This window comes from Schistocerca americana, chromosome 2, assembly GCF_021461395.2.
Source record: "Schistocerca americana isolate TAMUIC-IGC-003095 chromosome 2, iqSchAmer2.1, whole genome shotgun sequence".
NCBI lineage: Eukaryota > Metazoa > Arthropoda > Insecta > Orthoptera > Acrididae > Schistocerca > Schistocerca americana.
Genome location: NC_060120.1, coordinates 7954767 through 7966189, shown reverse-complemented (window position 1 = coordinate 7966189; position 11423 = coordinate 7954767). Strand labels below are relative to the sequence as shown.

The window sequence follows — 11423 nt, the reverse complement described above, 5'->3', positions numbered from 1 at the left end:
TGTGATGGCAGATTCGATTGAAAGTTTGCAAAGTAATATTTCAGAGCTAGATCAGAAATGTAAGGACTATGGTATGAAGATTAGCATCTCCAAAACGAAAGTAATGTAAGTGGGAAAGAAATATAAACGGATTGAGTACCAAATAGGAGGAACAAAGTTAGAACAGGTGGACGGTTTCAAGTACTTAGGATGCATATTCTCACAGTATGGCATCATAGTGAAAGAACTGGAAGTGAGGTGTAGCAAAGCTAATGCAGTGAGCGCTCAGCTACGATCTACTCTCTTCTGCAAGAAGGAAGTCAGTACCAAGACTAAGTTATCTGTGCACCGTTCAGCCTTTCGACCAACTTTGTTGTACGGGAGCGAAAGCTGGGTGGATTCAGGTTACCGTATCAACAAGGTTGAGGTTACTGATATGAAAATAGCTAGGATGATTGCAGGTACTGGTAGATGGGAACAATGGCAGGAGGGTGTCCACAATGAGGAAATCAAAGAAAAACTGGGAATGAACTCTATAGATGTAGCAGTCAGGGCGAACAGGCTTACATGGTGGGGCCATGTTACACGCATGGGAGAAGCAAGGTTACCCAAGAGACTCATGGATTCAGCAGTAGAGGGTAGGAGGAGTCGGGGCAGACCGAGGAGAAGGTACCTGGATTCGGTTAAGAATGATTTTGAAGAAATAGGTTCAACATCAGAAAAGGCACCAATGTTAGCACTGAATAGGGGATCATGGAGGAACTGTATAAGGGGGGCTATGCTCCAGACTGAACGCTGAAAGGCATAATCAGTCTTAAATGATGATGATGATGATGATGAATGTTTATAGCCGACATGTATTAGCAGAGTTGACTTGTGATACAGACATAGCCTTTTACTACAAAAACAGATGAAAAACTGGAGCTTGAAAGATCCTGGCAGATTAAAATTGTGTGCCCGACCGAGACTCGAACCTTTGCCTTTCGCGGGCAAGTGCTCTACCAACTGAGCTACCCAAGCACCACTCACGCCCGGACTCACAGCTTTACTTCTGCCAGTATCTCGTCTCCTACCTTCCAAACTTTACAGAAGCTCTCCTCGCAGGAGAGCTTCTGTAAAGTTTGGAAGGTAGGAGACGAGATACTGGCAGAAGTAAAGCTGTGAGTCCGGGCGTGAGTGGTGCTTGGTTAGCTCAGTTGGTAGAGCACTTGCCCTCGAAAGGCAAAGGTCCCGAGTTCGAGTCTCGATCGGGCACACAGTTTTAATCTGCCAGGAAGTTTCATATCAGCGCACACTCCGTTGCAGAGTGAAAATCTCATTCTGGGAACTGGAGCTTGCTCTGCGAACAATAGAGTGCTGCTAAGTACTAGCAGAGACAAGAAAACAAATAAACGAAGTATGGAATTATAATGAAATCCAGACCTTTAGCTGCTTACAGGCGGTGATAAATATCAAGGGGGACAGTTGAAAAACGTGTGCCCCGACCGAGGCTCGAAGGCGGAACCTCCTGCTTGCATGGAAGATGTTCTATCCGACTGTACGAAATAAATGAAGTGGGGAATAAACTAGTCCATAAGACCATAATGAAAATGAAATGGAAATGAGCAGGATACCTGACTGCGAATAACTGTCAGATACGTTGAAGACGTTCTTTGCTGGATTCCAGGAGGTAAGAAATGGCTGACTGCCGACCCAATGGTTGTAGAGGTATAATTCTGCGTATGACCCTTATTCGAAATTGGATGTCAAATGGATGACTACACATTGCCTTAAAGAAAACGTATCCCACATGTTGAGAGGTGGTAGAATATACAAAACAAGGAAAAAGTTACCAGAAAACAGGCGCTCTAAAATGCATAGCGTAAGAACCATGAGCACAAGTTAATCTTCCCTACTGTGAAACACATATCTTTGACTGCAAGCTCTTTGTTTATACGAGAACACACAATTCTGTTCCTGTGGAACAGTGGAGCTTCTATTGTAATACGCTTACTATTAGATACGACCTGCACTCCTCAATCACCGCTGAAAGAGAATTTCAATGTTGTGTCCATTGATAGTAAGGCATGCTTCTGTCCGCCTTTTTAGGGAATCACGTACTTTCTGAAAAACTCCAGAGTGGTCACGGATGCGTTGACAGGCATAAACGACGCGTTCCTGTAGTGTGTTTAAACATCATTAATGGAGAATCCATAACCCAAAGATTTCAAGTATCCCGACCAATAAAAATCCAACGGGTTATTATTCGGGGAGCCAACGTACTGGACCTCCACGATCATTAAATATCTGTGTGAGACGGAATGGTTGCTTCCTTTTGCGAGACCGTAACGTAAGATCGTGCCCGACATTTTCCCTGTGAAATAACAGGTTTCCAATATGGTGTGTAAGTAGGCTGTTTATGTTTTCTTTTTGGCAACGTTACGTAGCGCTCTGTGTGAAAATCACTGGCTGTGCTGTGTGCAGTCTGTGGCTAGTTTGCATTGTTGTCTGCCTTTGTAGTGTTGGGCAGCTAGATGTGAACAGCGCGTAGCGTTGCGCAGTTGGACGTGAGCCGCCAGCAGTGGTGGATGTGGGGAGAGAAATGGCGGAGTTTTGAAATTTCTAAGACTGGATGTCATGAACTGATATATATAATATGACTTTTGAACAATATTAAGGTAAATACATTGTTTGTTCTCTATCAAAATCTTTCATTTAATAACTATGCCTATCAGCAGTTACTGCCTTCCGTAGTTTGACTCTTTTATTTAGCTGGTAGTAGTGGCGCTCGCTGTATTGCAGTAGTTCGAGTAACGAAGATTTTTGGTGAGGTAAGTGATTTGTGAAAGGTATAGGTTAATGTTAGTCAGGGCCATTCTATTGTAGGGATTATTGAAAGTCTGACTGCTTGCGCTAAAAAATATTGTGTGTCAGTTTAAGCAGTCATGTATAATTTTTCTGAGGGGACGTTTCATATGTCGACCCTTAGCCGAGGATACCTCACTGGAATCTTCTGATTTTTTCTTGTAGTTTGTGTAATTAGTGCAGCCTTTGTTTATTGCTAGCGCTTAATTGTAGAGAGAATCTCCTTTGTAGTTGTAGTTTTCCATTCTTGTACAGTAAAACAGTTGTGCCATGCATGTATATTTGCACCAAGTATTTCGCAGCTGCGCTTGCAATTAACGAGATATTATTTTCAATGCTATGTTAATGTGTTTTCTTATTTTGCTCTTCAAATTGTGTTTTTCTGTGTTGTCGTGTGAAATAGTGTGACAATAATGGCGTGTGAAAAACGTAATACTAGGCTCCAAAGTAAACTGAGAAATGACAGTGAAGACGAAAGCAGTGTGTTAGCGCCACTGTGTAATGGATTAACCAATGTTCAAAGTAGTAATTTGGTAATTGTGCATAGGGAAATGGAGCGGGCTGCAAATAATGGTTTAGGCAGTGAAACAATTAGTGAACAGGGAAGCATTATCGATCGATCGGTCGGCAACAGCTTGCCTCAGGAATCCGAAATGACAGGACACAATCTTGCATATACTGTAGATTCAGGTTTTGCGTCCTCACTGTTTTCTCAAATAAGTCAAGACACATTTTCTGCTTGTCAAAATGTGAATGCTGCCGGTGAAAATGCACTGCCGAAAAGCATAGAGGAACAGATTCCAGACGGTAATACATTATTATTGCAATTAATGCAACAAATGAAACAAAATCAGAAACAAACACAGCAAAAGCTTCAAAAGTTAGACACAATGGAACTAAATCTTCAAAAGTTAGACACAATGGAAAACACCAGAGACAAACACAGCAACAGTTAGACACAATGGAACAAAATCAGAGACAAACACAGCAAAAGCTTCAAAAGTTAGACACCACACTTGAACAAACACGTGAAGATTTAGCCACTGAGTTGCATAACATTGAATCGAAATGTCAAAAAGTCTGTAATGACGTAAAAACACCAATTTGTGACCATTTTCAACCTATTTTTTTGCGGCATGAAAATGCGTTACAGAATCACGAAGCAGCCTTAGAAGAACTGCAAACTATTGTTCATGAAAATCATGAGACCTTGCAAGCTAAAATTGACTCAGTTGCATCTACCGATTCGGTTACGCAACTTGCAAAAACTCAGGAAAACTTAAAGGACACAGTAGATGCGATTTCAACACAAATGGGCACCCTGAAACCTGGTTCAGAAAAACACACAGAGGAAACAATTTAACTATTGGATAAAGTAGCCGAACTTTCAGATCAGTTCACTAACTTATCTACAAAGGTAGATGAAGATCTGAATGACACAACAGCTGTAGCCTTCACTGACACTGAAGAGTATGAACAAATTAGAAAATTCAAACAAAATCAAAATCAAATTAATACACTGTACAAAAGAGAAATCCGGGAAGTACAAGATCAGTTGACACAAGTAATACAAGAATTACATATTTCAGAGGACGCTCGCGCTCCAATATGGGAAGAGGGACATAGAAATACGGAACAGCCACAAAATAATAACACAGCGCATTTCGGAAATTATGAAAGAAATTGGCGACTCGCCAACATGATGATTTTGATTATAAGCTGTACATTACTACACGTAAACTTAAAACATTTAAGAATTCTGGCAACAACATTCATCCACAAGCGTGGCTCCATCAATTCTCTCATTGTTTTCCTCTCAACTGGTCATTAGAGCACAGATCAGAATTTATGTGTGGCTATTTAGAGAATGAACCAGCTGTGAGAATGCGATCGGTCAATCACGATTGTCACAGTGAAGGAGAATTATATCATGCCTTCCTCTCAGCATATTGGTCTCAAGCTACACAAGACCGAGTAAAACATAGCATCATAATGATGAAACATTTCGAACAATCTGAATTATCCAGTCTTGTGAAATATTTTGAAGAAATGTTGCATAAGAATCAGTACCTGTCAAACCCATACAGCCCCTCAGAACTCGTCCGCATTTGCTTAATCAAATTACCTGAACATTTACGACATATTATTTTGGCAGGACGCTGCAAAGACGACATCGAAGCTTTTCAGGGTCTCTTACAAGAATTAGAAATTGACACTGACAATTGCAGAACGCGAAAACAGGAACACAACAATTACAGGTCACATCCGTCGCAATTCCGCGATGAAAGAAATAATAACTGGACACGACAAGGCTATTCTCACAACACAAATCGTGACCAAAACAGACACCACCCGTATGACAACCGTTGGCAGAGTAGTAATATTTATAGGAAAAGATCACCTCTCCGCAGTAGTGACTATCACAGAGACAATCAGAGAAACATACAATATGGGAACAAAAATAATTATTATCAAGGGAGACAGAATAACTTTAGACACAAGGGTCCAGCGCGCAGTTACGATTCAGGGAGAAATTCTCCACCACGTGACCGACAAGAAAGAAACTATGGAAACTACCGACATGACGACAGACGATATGATCGTAACAACGGACCTGAATTCCATCAGAACTGGCGAGCTTCAAACAGGGCTGGGCCCTCTCGGCAAGGTGAATTTGTAGAATTTAGGTCTCCTAATCTCAATAACGACGCACGCCAATAAAGAGACAGACAATGACTCGCACCGCAGGCAGCCACGTGCGCCGGCTGGCTCAGAGAAAAATAACATAGACGCTAACCTTGAGAAAAATTTTGGCATTCCTTACCGATGTATACGACATGATAATTTCTTTGAAGTTGAAAATCTGTGCACTAGAAAGGATAAAGGACTGCACCACATTTCACATGTAAAACCGTTTATTGAAAGATAATCTGTTTTTTAACTTAGTCTTTGCCATAAAACTTTTCACTTTACACTACTAGTACAATTTGTCACACAGAGAAACTGTTATTATGCAACAATGTTTTGAAGTTCACTATTCAGTCTAGAACCTAGGGAACATATTTACACAGTATTTATGAGTGCATTGTTATAGTGAACAGACGACACAGTGTTATTGTGTGTGTACATCCTTGCATGTTAGTTACACGATTACGTAACCACTATAGGGCTTACATACTTAGAACATATACTGGTACTGCTAATGAGATTTTAATGCAACATTTTGGTTTACTTGAAAATACATTCTGGATTTAAAGTACTTTCAGTGAGATACCAGATGACACAGTGGTTAGTTTATGTGACAGCTACACGATTTTATCACGACGCTACTAATGAGTGACAATTTACAATGTTGCTTTTGCAGTGTTTCTGTTTTATATCTGCATGGTTTTTCTGTATTATTCTGGAAAGTAAAACATGTTTTAGTAGTAACTTTTGTGGTATAGTTATAATGAGACTGCCTTTTACGTAGCACAACAATACGTTACAGCACAGTACTATCTTCATCACCGCAATAAGCGTAATAACTAAGATATCTATATGCAAAGCATTTCACTTTTGTTTATCATAAGGTAATTACGTTGACTTTTGCGGAACTTAGTTTTCGGAGGACAATAACTACGACACTTCCACAGAGATTATATTACAACAAGACGCACAGTTTAGCGCTACAGTACACGTATTTGAGTGATTAATTTTGTACTTAAATCATTTATTCTTAAAGATATTTGGAGTACAATGATACAAAGGTTTTCTGCGATACATTTCATTCCACTGCTGTAATCTGTAACACCTGAGGGTATAATTACATTAATCCTCAGGGGGTTCACGCCTACTTGGTGTAACATGTGTTTGGCAAGCACAAGGAGCCCTAGTTAATATGGTATTTGCTTATACAACTTTACACATCGGTACCATATTTCTCTAACACACAAATTACACAGCTATCTGATCATTTAACTGAGAGATAAACATTTTTTTTACTACATCAGTGACACATGCTTACGCAATTACACAGTTGGGTAACTTCACACTTATGAAACTGTATTTTGTCTGTACTTTGTGAACTGTTCATATTTTTTCGGAACCATTGTGATACTATGAGAGCCTTGAATGATGCATTTGGTAAGGGAGAATGGTTTTAAAGTACGTTTGAGCTAGATGACACTCTTGAAATGAGCAGAGAATTTTTTTTTAGGTTTTGACGTTATTGCAGAAAGCTACGACGTTTTTGAGATTTGACTGACGTGTTATGATGTAATTTTTACGATGACGCTGTGTATTATGCTGTTGAGGTATGTTTATGATCAATAAGCTGATGTTATATGAGGAATTTGATTATGCTACATATTTATAATGATGAAATATTGAAGAATGTCGACGAATATGTATATGTGTAATAAGGTAATGAATAATGAGGAGTGGTTAGGGACTCTGACTTGTGAAAAAGGATGTTGGAAACCAAGAATCGTACTTTAAGAATTATGACATGTGTGTAAGTGCGTGAATGTATCACAATGCAGGCGAAAATTTTTTGCACACTGTTATATTCATAGGATTTTGTTTCTACACATTTGCAACGCAAATTCTCGACCTGTGAAATTTTTTATATGAGACTGTCACTGTAATGCAAACTGGTGTCATAAATATTTCAATAGGAAAGTTAAGTGACCACCTTCACATAATGAGTCGTGGGCACCGAGCTGCATGACAGTCACCTGGAAAAAAGCCATTAGTGTGTGCCTTTCAGAGGCACAGGTGGGAAAAAAAGAGGCCATTATCCTCGCTATTGACATTCCTTTGTAGAAAGCATCGCAAATACGACACGCTCAAACTTGAAAACATATGATTATACTGTGGAGCTCTTAATTTATGATATTTACTAAAATGTCTAATGAAATGATGAGAAACATTTTACATCTATTGTCTTTCTAGTTGAGAGAACTTTTTGTCTTTGGAGACGCCAATTGCCTAGTGAATGACGTTTCATATGTTGCTTTATATATATATTTGCTCATTTTGTTTAATATCAAGTTTGTAGCTGCACTGCAGCATTGGTTATAATAAAATTGAATAGATGTACAAACATCACTATTTTCTGTCTACAGACCCAGTAAAGAATAATTTTATGATGTACTTTCTTAGAAAAGAGAGCACAAATAGACATTTCCCTTCACAGAAACTGCATAAATAATTTTTTAAACGATTTGGTAACTTGTCTGCTACAGTAACTTATCGTGATGCATCACTCTAGTGTTAAGATGTGACATAGGTGTTAGACATGGCCATTTTTAGTTTAATATTTTTTCTGCTTGAGCTTTGTCATGTTTAGGTATAAGTTATTTCATTTGCTGCTGCTGTTTGCCAGGCATAGTGTTAATGAATTTGACTTTGTATTACTCTGTTAAGCCAGTTTTACTACTGATTTATTTTTCTTGTTGCTGCACATTGGCTCATATTAGTTGTAATGTTGCATTTGCTGCTTGCTTTGCCAATTTGCATTTTTTATCACTGCTGTTTGTGTTAATTGTTTTGTGCTGCTGCATTACCTCGTCCCTTAGTTTAGCATATGAGCTCAGCAGATTTACGTTAGCTTAAGAGGGGGTAGACTATATAAGAGAATGAGTTGCGATGAATTGGAAGAAATGCATTGAGAATTTATACGATAAAAGTACAGAAAGCAGGTATAGGTAGGATTTTCTTGGAAATGAATGATGAGGTAAGATAATGGAAAATAGATAATGAGGTAAGAAATATGTGAACATATAAATACAGAAAGCATGCTTGGATATGATTTTTTTGGTGGAAACAAATGTTGAAATAAGAGGGACGATCTATGGAATGAAGTTTTGGGTTGGACTGCAGTACCAAATGTTACACTGAAATATTGTAATTGACACCAGTTCATCAAATTCAGTAACTTGTAAGCATTCATTTAACTGCACACATTTCTGTTGGTCACAGTATATGGACAATATGTGAGAAGTAGGGACTGTTAGTGTTTGCACGTGTGTTAATAATTCAGCAAGGGACTGGATAACAGCATTGCTGGTTCTAAGGACAATTCCAAAAATTTTGTGAGTGCACAAGTGGTGGTTATGGACTTGCTATATTATCCGCAAGACTCTTCAGTGGTGATTGTGCACCTGCACATCACAACAGATGGCTGCTGGCCATCTCTACAAGGACTACAATGGGTCTGCACCTCTGGTGGCCCACCAATACCATAATCTCTACCAGGACTACAGTGGGTCTACTCTGTGATGACCTACCTACCAATATTCTTCAAAACTTCGAATGACTCTGCTGTGGGTTTGCTCTGTTGTGACCCATTACTTGTCTGCATGTCGAGAGTCAGCACTGTCTTTCCGTTGGAAGGACAACACTGCTTCTTCAAGACTGCATGGAAATTCACTACTTCCGTGAGCATTTTCTTTTACTGCTCAGACTTTGAGAAAAACCCTGTGATGACTGTCCATGCATTCATGCATTTGTACGTAGAGAGAGAGAGAGAGAGAGAGAGAGAGAGAGAGAGAAGAGAGAGACAGCTGATGCTTAAATCACCTATAAGACGCGTGTGTGGCTGCCGTAAGCTAAAAGAAAGAAAAAAATCTCCGATACCTTGCCTCTCTCACAAATCAAATCAGGTACTGACACGTTCAATCAGAAAAAAGGAGCATCTTCGGCTTCTTTGACCCTCAGTCGGATTAGAGTATGTTGCTTCACTTTCATGTAAAGTACGACTTGCTAGCACCATACTAAAAAGCCGTATCGCGATGAAAATTTGCTTGCTTTCGTTAAGGTTTTCGGATCTACCTTGCTGAGATAGGTGACGGTTTGTTTAAAGGGAGAATGCACAAAATACCCTTTACATCATTTTTATTTCTTAATTTTTGCTAACAACAAAAAAAAGTATAAGCCATGTAAATGTGATTTCGTGCGTTCACTCTTTACAAGAAATGGTCACCCAGCATATCAAGGTACATAGGAAACATTAATAGTCCAACTCCAGAATTGAGTGGTTAGCATGGGAGAATGCTTTTTTCTTCACTTATTGTGTTGTCTTCATCATTTCATCCTCATCGACATTCATGTCGCTTAAGTGGTGTCTACTAAAAAGACTTGCTTCACATGGCCGGTCTACCCGACGGGAGATTTCGCCCACGCGCACATTTCATTCTTATTAATTTATATTTTGTACAAGTATTTTAGCTAGGATATTCCATTTTTCAAGAGTGCAGTCAGGACTTGCTCCTGGTATCTAATTTCCGAGTCTGCTCCTCTCATGTTGCTTCTCTCTTGTAACAGTCCGTCTTCAAGATGTTTTTATTATTTAAAGCTACTGCTTTCACTCGTATTCATTAATCGGTTTACACGGTAACCTTTTCTGTGCAAGTAACTGCCACTAGCTTCGAAGAACTTCCTGATTTAAATCTTGCAAGTCGCTTCACAAGAGCGTTCCAGTTGACTTTCACGTTCGTTAAGACCGGCGTAGGTGTACTTGGCGTACTGGTACAGCATGCACTCTAACTGCTTTAGAATAGCATTGACCCACAAGTGCCGTTCACCCGTCCACATTTGTAGGCTGGGCAACGTAATTCATTCAGAGAAGCCGTGGCAATTTCCATGCGAACCGTGCAAGTTCACAATGATAAACGCGCGTCAGTAAGAGACATTTTGCCGACGTCCAGTAACCGTTTCCGTTAGAGTACTAAATATTTGTCCCCATGCAGTAAGATCAGTCCTATGAGAAATATGTAATGTATCACTAAATCAGTGCAGTTTTTCAGAGAGACTAAAATACGCTATTCACAAACCCTTTTATGTAATGTGTTAGGTGAGATGTCAATAATTACCAACCTGCTTCACTACTGACATCATTTTCTATGATTTTTGAAAAGGTGGTACATTCTAGAATAATATCACACCTGAGCAACAGTAATATCCTCAGCAAATATCAGTTTGGATCTCAGAAGAGTATCTCACCAAATTTTACAAGCATTAAGCAATAAAATAGCACCTCCTATTATTTTCTGTGACCTATCTAAGGCATTTTACTGTGTTAGTTACAGTATTCTCCTAGATAAATAACAGTTTAATGGGATTGATTGTATAGTCAACGAATCTTAGGTTCAAGATCGTTGCTCATATGTGTAAACGATCTTCCGTCTAATATACAAGCAGAATTATTTCTTTTCGCAGATGACACTAGTATTTCAATCAATCAAAATTTAGTTCCAGAAACCGAGGAAATGATAAATAATATTTTTAAAAGTATCATTGACTGTTTTTCTGCGAATGGTCTCATTCTTAGCTTTAAAAATGGTTCAAATGTCTCTGAGCATTATGGGACTTAACATCTGAGGTCATCTGTCCCCTAGAACTTAGAACTACTTAAACCTAACGAACCTGAGGACATTACACACATCCATGCCCAAGGCAGGATTCGAACCTGCGACCGTAGCAGTCGCGCGGTTCCGGACTGAAGCGCCTAGAACAGCTCGGCCACCGCAGCCGGCTCAGTTTTAAAATGACATAACATATTCAGCTCTGCGCGTCTATGAGTACTATACCACTGATAAACGTTACACGTGGAGATG

General features: G+C 39.3%; 1 non-coding gene across 1 annotated transcript; it reads left to right on the top strand.

Annotated features, from left to right (window-relative positions):
• The first annotated feature begins 1160 nt into the window (after positions 1-1160).
• Positions 1161-1233, top strand: Trnas-cga. Its single transcript has one exon. It is a non-coding gene; the product is annotated as a tRNA-Ser (tRNA).
• Positions 1234-11423: the final 10190 nt, after the last annotated feature.